Source organism: Nymphalis io, chromosome 10 (genome assembly GCF_905147045.1).
Source record: "Nymphalis io chromosome 10, ilAglIoxx1.1, whole genome shotgun sequence".
In the NCBI taxonomy this organism is placed as follows: Eukaryota; Metazoa; Arthropoda; class Insecta; order Lepidoptera; family Nymphalidae; genus Nymphalis; species Nymphalis io.
Genome location: NC_065897.1, coordinates 6,225,216 through 6,234,870, shown reverse-complemented (window position 1 = coordinate 6,234,870; position 9,655 = coordinate 6,225,216).

Genomic DNA, 9,655 nt, shown 5'->3' with positions numbered 1-9,655 from the left:
TAATCCAAACGGTATATTATTATACCGTTTGGATATGGAATATGGAATACCGCACAAATATTGTTTAAAAAAACAATTAAATAATACCATTATTTTTCTATTTTATAAAAAGCTTGGTTCCCTGTGGTGAGTGATCCATTCAAGATTTATGCGCGATATTTCGACTTTTCAGTAGAAATGTTCGTGCATTTCTGGTTCAAAGATCAGTTGTCGTCGTTTCGTTCACAGTGGAAATGCTTGTATATTTCCCATCTGCTTGCTTATTATCAAAAAAAAAATCCTTTTATCTGATTAGCTGAAAAGCGCCGGAACCGACTAATTTATCTCTCACTATATTGTAATAATTACTTAATATATTTTCGCCGATAAATAAAATGCTAAAAGCATTTTACTACATTAATATCAAAATTTATTTTAATTAAATAATTCAAGATATCGTTATATAACTAACCCCTCGAACTACGAAAGTGAATCTACAAAATCTGGGATTCAATCGTAGTCACTAACCCTTTGGGCGCGCCTTCCGTTAGCCTCTAATTTCCACATTTCACCCACTCATACGATATTAAAGATCGCTATCATTCAGGAAGGTACTATGTTTTCGCTTCATTTTCATTACCGATATGTACATGCTTAAATTGAAGTTATTGCCTTGGTATTAATAGTTCATAGATATAACAAAAACAAATTGATTATGTAATTATTAACTAAAGATAAGGAATTGTACTTTTTTTATATATTTGCCGGGAAGGAAAATGACAGTCATTTGCATTCCTTGATGGTAAGTGGTAGTAGACTCCAAACCAATAAGTATTTTTATAACAGTAATAAAAATATCACCTAAGTAAATATAGTATGTGAAAACACACACATAGCCACCGTACATGGTCCAGCAAGTTTAGCCGCCGGCTGCTTCAATCATATTACGAAGTTGCCACCATCGAGGCAGTAAATTAAGAATTAGGAGGGAACTGATTATTTTAAAACCTGAGATACCCTTTCTAACTAGGTTACCGATAAACTTATAGCCTAATCGTTTTTTAAATAAAATAACGTGTCAATTTATTTCATAACTTTACGTGTGTTTGTATTTAAAGTAAATAATATAAGCAGTTACATATTTATTTTCGCTATATTTTGACTTAAATAAAGATTTGGTATTTTTTCTATATTGAATCCCAAAACACGGAGTGTAATAGAATAAAAACAAATGTCTACTGGTGCCAATTGTTATTAATATTGATTACTTTGCAGTGTTTATACAGTACAGTCTTGTTTGACCTTCAATGAATGATTAATCAATCAATGTTTTTTTTATAGAATGGACGAGCAAATGGGCCACCTGAGTGGTCACCAACGCCCATAGACATTGGCATTGTAAGAAATGTTAACCATCGCTTACATCACCAATGCGCCACCAATCTTGGGAACTAAGATGTTATATCCCTTGTGCATGTAATTACACTGGCTAACTCACCCTTCAAACCGGAACACAACAATACCAAGTAATGCTGTTTTGCGGTAGAATATCTGATTAGTGGGTGTTACCTACCCAGATGAACTTGCACAAAGCTCTGCCACCAGTAAAATCTTGTAAATCTTTTAAAATCTAATCTACTTGGTGGTATAGCTTTGTAAAAGCCCATTTAGTATCCATAGGTACCACCCTCAATTCACATATTCTCCCGCAAAAAAGCCTTACTTAATATTAGTGTGTTTCAAAGTCTATGTGAATTGTGGTGACTTGCTACCTATTTTCCATCTTAGATACCTATTTTATGTTTTAAAAAATTATGTTCAGTCATCATATTTGTTGCGTGACCAATTTAGTTGATAATATATTATTTATAATTTAAATATATTGAATGTGAAGTAGTTATAATGACTTAGTATTATAATTTACTGTTTGATTTTATAAAAATAGGAATTAAACTTTTTTATATTAGACAATTCTAATATTTATCAGATATCAGATATTTAAACGTCAAATATTTTAAGTTTTCTTTTGTTTTGTGAGTTTCTATCTCACAAAAAAAATTAATATAAGTATCGAAACGGTTTTTTATATAAATAATAGAATCAATCGTTATAATATCAGGCTTTTATATTTTCTTGTATGATAATTTAGAAAAAATATGTATGTAACTGTTATTATAAAATGTAAATTGTCTTGAAAGATCATTCTAAATGTCATCGTGTATTATATTACATACATCATAGATACTATCACAAGAATTATAAGAGTCCAGGTAGATATTAATTATAAATAAGAAAAAAAAACATAAAACGATTACATCAATTATATTTTTTTAATTAACCTTTTAGAAAACTATAATTGATGAATATTTTTTATTCAAATATACATACTTATAATACGTACATAAGAATAACGTTTTGATAAGAATGTCGGTTCTCGTAGATTAATTCACGTTCGAATAATTTGATATAAAAATACGTTTACATTCAAAGGAAACCTTATTGTGAAAGAAAGAAAACCCTCCAGATAAGCTGAGTAACTTTTTTTTTAACACGATTCGGTAATCGTGTTGGCAAAAATTGTGTCGTGACAAACATCCATGCCTCAAAGCTGCGCGGTAAATCAACGCGAGAATGAAAACCAATTACGTCCACAAAACCATTATCCATATATGTACAATACCCATACATTAAACTAATATAAAGTAATATTTACATGTTATATATGTTTATTATGTCACAGACACTAGAACTAATCAATAATGTACAAACTATACAATATTTAGCTTATAACTTTAGCTTTTATTTATTTTAGCTTAGCTCTTAACTCTTGTTAAGACTTTTTAATTTATTTGTATTATACGTAATTATAAGCATTAGTAGTGTGTTAATTATGTCGTAATTAGTGATGGTATAAATACGATAATTCGCGGCATACTTAGTAAAAAACATTCCAAAATGAAGCTAATATTCGATAAGAATTTCACGCTTTATATATCCTTGGTCTGTATTACATATATAGTAGATTATCTTCTATTAATATAATGTTGTTAATTAAAAATCAAGGAAAATGCAAAAGCTTAAAAAAATAATTGATTTTCGGTTAAAAGATATCATATCATACTCAAATCTATATAATATATAAATCCGATAACTTGTATTTTGTTATATGCTGAATAAGTTAAAAAGAATAGGACAACCACATCGTTTAACTTTTAAAATATAAGCAACATATCAGAATGGGCACAGTCAACAAAGCCTTAGTCGTAACTCCATCAACCTTATTTTGTTGCAAAAAGTAAAATAACAAAATTATTGAATTTTGCAATTTAATATCGGTGCGCCCGCTCTGTCCGTAATTACCAATGCGAGCCCAATTCATCATTCTTTATTACAAGTACAAAATTCCATGTAAATTTCATGCACGAACGATATACAACGCGAATGAGTTTCGATGGATCGCAGGAATCATTTTTGTGCTGCGACTGGTCTTTGTGACAACTTGGATTCTATTTAAATAAATATTTATTTGCAATTTTTTGCAATTTATATATTAAATATAGATGTTTTATTAATTTAAGTTAAGGAAATATTTTTGTTTACATATACGACGTAGGCATTTAGTGCACATTTATTTGTAAGTAAAATTTATGTGGGTGTTAAATTTTAACAGGCCATTTATTTCATAATTGATTTATTCAAAAGCTAATGTCAAAACTTAACGAAATGACTTTCAAAATCATTGTCAGTATGCCAACAAGCAACAAAATCCCTCGCGTGCCAACTGAAAATGTCATTAATGCCTGAGTGAAATTTGGGGTCTAATCTCGTCTGCAAAGCTTATTACATTTATACAACGGAGCAATCTTGGAATAAAGTTTTCAATGGAAAGTGTTGAATCATTGAGGATTGCGAACCCTTCCCGCTGAAAGAGTTTCGTCGCGATGACGCACATTGAAAACTGTTTCATTCTAAAGTAAAAAATAGAATTATGCACATTTTCACTGCATTGTATTAAATTATATAACCTATTTATAAATAAAATCGCCTTCTCGATAACACATGCGTTCTTTTTGAATACTTTGAATTTACTTGAATAATAATAAGCAAATAGAAATATGATATATATTTTGGTTTTGTGTATTACTTTAATACATAAGTAGTAAATTTTAAAAACCAAAAAAGAAAATTGAAAACGCCAGGTATTTTAATTTTCTATCAATCGTAATTCTAATATTTTTGTAAAAAACAGGTGTTTATAGATTTTGTTTATATTTTAAATCATAATTTTAAGGTCAGTTACAATGAAAATATATTTTGACCAAACGATCCCAGGTAATATTAGTCAAATTTAGGAAAACAGTTTACAATCAATATCCAGTTTGTGTACATTTAAAGTGATCTATTTTGACTATAATGATTTATTTATTTCTCTTATTTAATAGTTAAAAACATAAACACAAAAATAAAGCTTTATGGTTTTTATATTTGTGTGATCATGACTAAAGCCACTGTATAGCATTTTAGTGTACTACGTATAAAAATAAAACAGATCTAATTAGATAAGATATATAACACAAAAAAAAAATCTCAACTCTTGACCTCATCGTAGAAATTATACAATTTTTACGAAATTTAAAAATAACGTCGGTTATTATATAAAAGTCACATTTTCCACTTAGTTCGGAAAAACCCATGGTGGTCGCGTAAACCGCACAGTCATTGCAACGCAATAACCAATTGTGAGAGTATTACGCGTCCTATCACAAAGCCCCTGGCTCACGGTTTCGATACGTAGAGCTGCAAGAAGAGACAGGACGGCCAAGCAAAGGGACCAAATAATTCTCTATTGTTCTTCTTAGAACAAATGTACTCCTAAGAAGACGAATTTGGGTATGTGCAACTTTTTTGTATGCTTGATAATTATTTTTCATGTATCTTATATACATTGTTTACTTTTGAATCATCGTAGTTTACTTGTTTTATGTGTTCCTCGCTGAAATATAAACTCGTCAGCCAATCATAGTCAAAAGAATTAATTAAATTATCCAATAATAATTAGTATTTCTTTGAGTATCTTCTAGATAACTATATTCACGTTTAGATTTTTTATTACTTTGTCTGTGATGCGACAAAGTCGTTTTTGCGCAAACATATCGGCGACAATGGGAAACGGGGCTTTTGTATTTTTTTAGTTTGATTGATGATTTTTAATTTCCTATCTGCTTCATTGACTTTGATAAAACAGGCGACATTCACAACCTTTTCAAATTATTGCTATAATTTTTATTTTTATACATTAATAGTTAAAATAATACCGTGTTATTATGAATACAATATCTGTAAACAAAACAAAAGCATACTTACCAAACGTATAATTTACTCAAACGAAAATAATTTAACAATATAATATTGAAATGTTAACTCTAAGGTAAAATTTGTAATTTATATACATAGAACCAAGCCAAAGTTCAATTATACTTTCATAAACACCAAATATATCTAGCAGCTAATATATTTTTCCCCTGCGTTACGCGAATGTGACAGGCGCGATTTAAATATGGCGGCGGCATCATGCCAGTGATGCTGCGGCCGTCCATTTATCACTCCGTAAGCCTCCGCCGATATTATGATCAATGCCATTCGCCCGACCGATCTTCTATTACATGTCATTGAAATTAAGTTTTTAATCTATGACTATTAATTTTAGTATATAATTAGTAACTGTTGTGACAAAATAACCTATCAAGTTCATAATGCTAGAATTTTAATCATACAATAAAATGTATTTACAAAAATAATATTTTAACCTGTTTTGATATAAAACAGTGAATTTAGTAACAAACTGATAATTAAGAAAAAAAATCCTACCCAAACTGATCCGACACATATTTATTAAATGTATGGGAAAAATTAAGTGAATAAAAGTAAGTAAAATACAACATGAAAAATCGTAATATTATTTAGGATAGTAAATATTTCGGTATTTTAAATGCAATTTTTTTTATTTCGAAAATAATATCTAATAGGGACGATGGCGATCACCCACATTGCATACTTTATATTGTCATAGTCACCACCTGGGATAGTGGCTTTTTAAAGAATCATTATCTACGTTTCACTTTGGCTGGAATTGCATATTTTTATTCCACAGACTATCGTAAATTTTAATATCGATATTTTTAGAAATAGCTGTGGCATAATTATCTCGTAGTAGGTAGTAGGTGTAATTTTGCTTTGATAAATAGTAAAAGAAATAAAATAAATTACTGACACCGTAATCGTTTAATTGAGAACATAATTTAAGTTTACTAAATTAGTATTTTAATTTACTCTATCATGAGTAATCGGAGAACTGTATTACTATACTATATTATAATTTTAAATAAAAAATAATATTTTCAATCCATATAAATTTGTAACATACGCCTTAAGCATTTATTGAATGACTAAAATGAATGTATGAGATTACATTTATCTTTAAAATAACCGTCTCCGATCACTTATCACGACTATGTAACAAAGACGTTCTCCGTCCTCAAGTGTCGCAACTCAAAGTGTGCCAGACAAAAGATTGGAACCGGAAAGATAGGTGAGAGCCACTCGACTACTGAGTAGATTGAACGGACTCACTGAGAGCAATCTCTGAAGTCTGCGTGATCAATTGATATCGTCACGGACGGGCCCTTGAATACTTGGTTTCGTTTTCATTATCAATCGTGGCTTCTCTTTTTAAGCTATTAAAGCGCCTTTTGAATTTATATAGCAATATTGTTCTAAAAAATAATTGCTTTAAAATATATTCACAATAATAAAACATTATTGGAACTTTTTAATTCACAATATAATTCTATTCTGTAAGTTTGATTTTAAAAGAATACGAAATCAATACACAAAAAATATTCTTAATTTGTTTTATTATTATAATCTGAAACGAAATTAAACAACTTCGATTAAAAATGATTCGTATAAATACATTTTAAAATTGTTGAAAACTCATAAAAGTAAATCGCACTCAATTATTCACCATCCCCTCGAAGCCACTCGAAAAAATCCAATCAGCATAACTCGTCACTTTAATATCGATCCCCAATTTGCCAACACTTACCAAATCATTTTATGCATAGATATAAAGAAAAGCCAACTTAAACTGCGCGGTCATTTTAATAGACTTTGAATCTTATTACGTTCGGTATAATGCAATATTTTGTTTTATTGATGTGTGGTAATCTTGGGGATGTAGAAAGCCGAGTGGTTTACTTAGAGTTTAAAATATTCATAGCTTGTACTGGATCGTATTTAAATATTTACATAAGTGTCACGCAGCGGCTGTGACATTTGTCGATGTATTGAGTCGAACGGCTGACTCGGTGTTACTAGACTTGGGGGAATGAGAAAAAAGCGAAGCGAATTAAATTATAAATTCAAACATTTTCAAACAAAGACATATTTAATTTTTTTTTTTCATAGTATAGGTAGGGGGACGAGCATATGGGCCACCTGATTGTAAGTGGTCACCAACGCCCATAGACATTGGCATTATACCATGTTAACCATCGCTTACATCGCCAATGCGCCACCAACCTTGGGAACTAAGATGTTATGTCCCTTATGCCTGTAATTACACTAGCTCACTCACCCTTCAAACCGGAACACAACAATACCAAGTAATGCTTTGCGATATAATATTGATGAGTGGGTGGTACCTACTCAGACGAGCTTGCACAAAGCCCTACCGCCAGTGAAAAGCCCTACCACCAGTATAAAGCCCTACCAACATTTATTTAAAATACTAAGATAATTAAATAGCTAAACTTATTTAAAAACATTTTTGTCGCTATTTATTATTATTAAAATACATATATTTTATTGATTGAAACTTATTTCTCCTACCATTGGTATTTAAGCTTACCTACACTTGAACATAGGCAAGAGGGGTGAAGGCACTAAGCGTCGTGTATTGACGCTATAAAAAATAATGGATCTGCGAATCGTCGAGATACGCCTGGAAATATGAAGAAGGTAAGCGAAATCGTAATGGCATCGCGAAAATGGGGATTTGAAAACGATCGAGTGGAAATCAATCCGGGTTAGGAGATACACGACTAAGTGCTTTGAAACGTGCCGATAAACAGATGCCGTCATTTTTGAAAAAGTATGAAAAATTAATGAAACAGATGTTGCTATTTGCTATGTCACGGCGATTTATAGGAAAATTGAATTGACAAACAAACATACATAATATAAAGTAGAATTACATTTTTTTACATATCGTAGGTTTAAGGATCAAATAACTGTAATAGTTTCTTCTAAGGAACATTCAACATTATTTCATTATAATTGTTTTTTTAAAACCCTCTAGTACTAATCAAAAATCGAAATACATACGGTCACTAGGTTACCACCCACACTTTCCGTCACGGAATTTCTTTACCCAACACACAGCTCTTGTAAAGTTTTCCTTTAGCTTAGAACACGTGATAAATTAATAAACTTTGGCTTTACTTGAAGAAAATATACTTCAGATACACATAGTATGCAAGAAAATATTTTTCAAGTCGGCATGGATCGAATCTGATTCTGAAATAAAATAATAATTTGATGTGATTATTTCCCTTATTTGATTTTTTCAACTTTTTCTAACAAGCAATTGATTGTAATATAAGACGTTATAATCAACTAAAAATACTAATAAGTATAGTAATAGTAATTAGTACGCTTATGTATACAACTAAATACTCATACATATATCTACACTTTGTAACATATTTATTAAGCTTTTTATCACGTAGATATTTTCTTATATGAAACTTCTCTTAATAAATTCTCAAAAATTAAAACATATAATTTTAAAATGAAAGTAATGATATTATTTTGTTATATAAAAATTTTTCGTTTAATTATCTCAATGTTTGTTCGCGTATGTAAATAACGTAACATAAAACACTACCCTTATTCCAGGTAATCGTGTTTACACGCCGCATGTAAACAAATTACGCTGTAAATGAGTATTCCTCCGGAACGTACTTCAAAACACATGTGGAACTTTACGAGCTATCTTAAATTTTGATTTTTTTAAATTTTACATGACAATAAACTCAACAGGCGTACGGTACGTATTCTAGGCGCGGCAAATCAAATCAGATCATACATTTTAAAGTAAGTTAAAACCTAAAGAAGCTCTCTCGTTATGATGATTTGTTTTTATAAAATACTGTCTCACTAAAGTGTGTGTGTGTGTGTGTGTGCTGTACTAGCAACCCGCCTTGGTTTCGCATGGGTGCAATTTACCATTAGAAAAAATGAAAAGTATGATTAGCAAAGTATTAAGTAAGCATATATTTTATTTAATAACGTTTGCTTATTTTTTAGTTTATATAAGTATGCTACAAATGATAAATATGAAAAATATCAAAACTGATTTTAATCGTAATTTTATGGTGAAACATAGTTCTTTTGTCCAAGCCTTTATAGATTTGTTAAATATTAAATGCCAATTTTAACATTTTATCCGTATCGCAACAATTTTTTTTAGTTTGCACGTAATTTAAAATCGGTGATATCTTTAAGTTTACATTGGAGACCTACAATTGTCTAGTACGTTGTTTTGACGTATCTTTTAAGGTTTAGCCAGCCTTAGCCTTGTAAGCGTACGAAAACTTTTTTTTGGACAAAATAA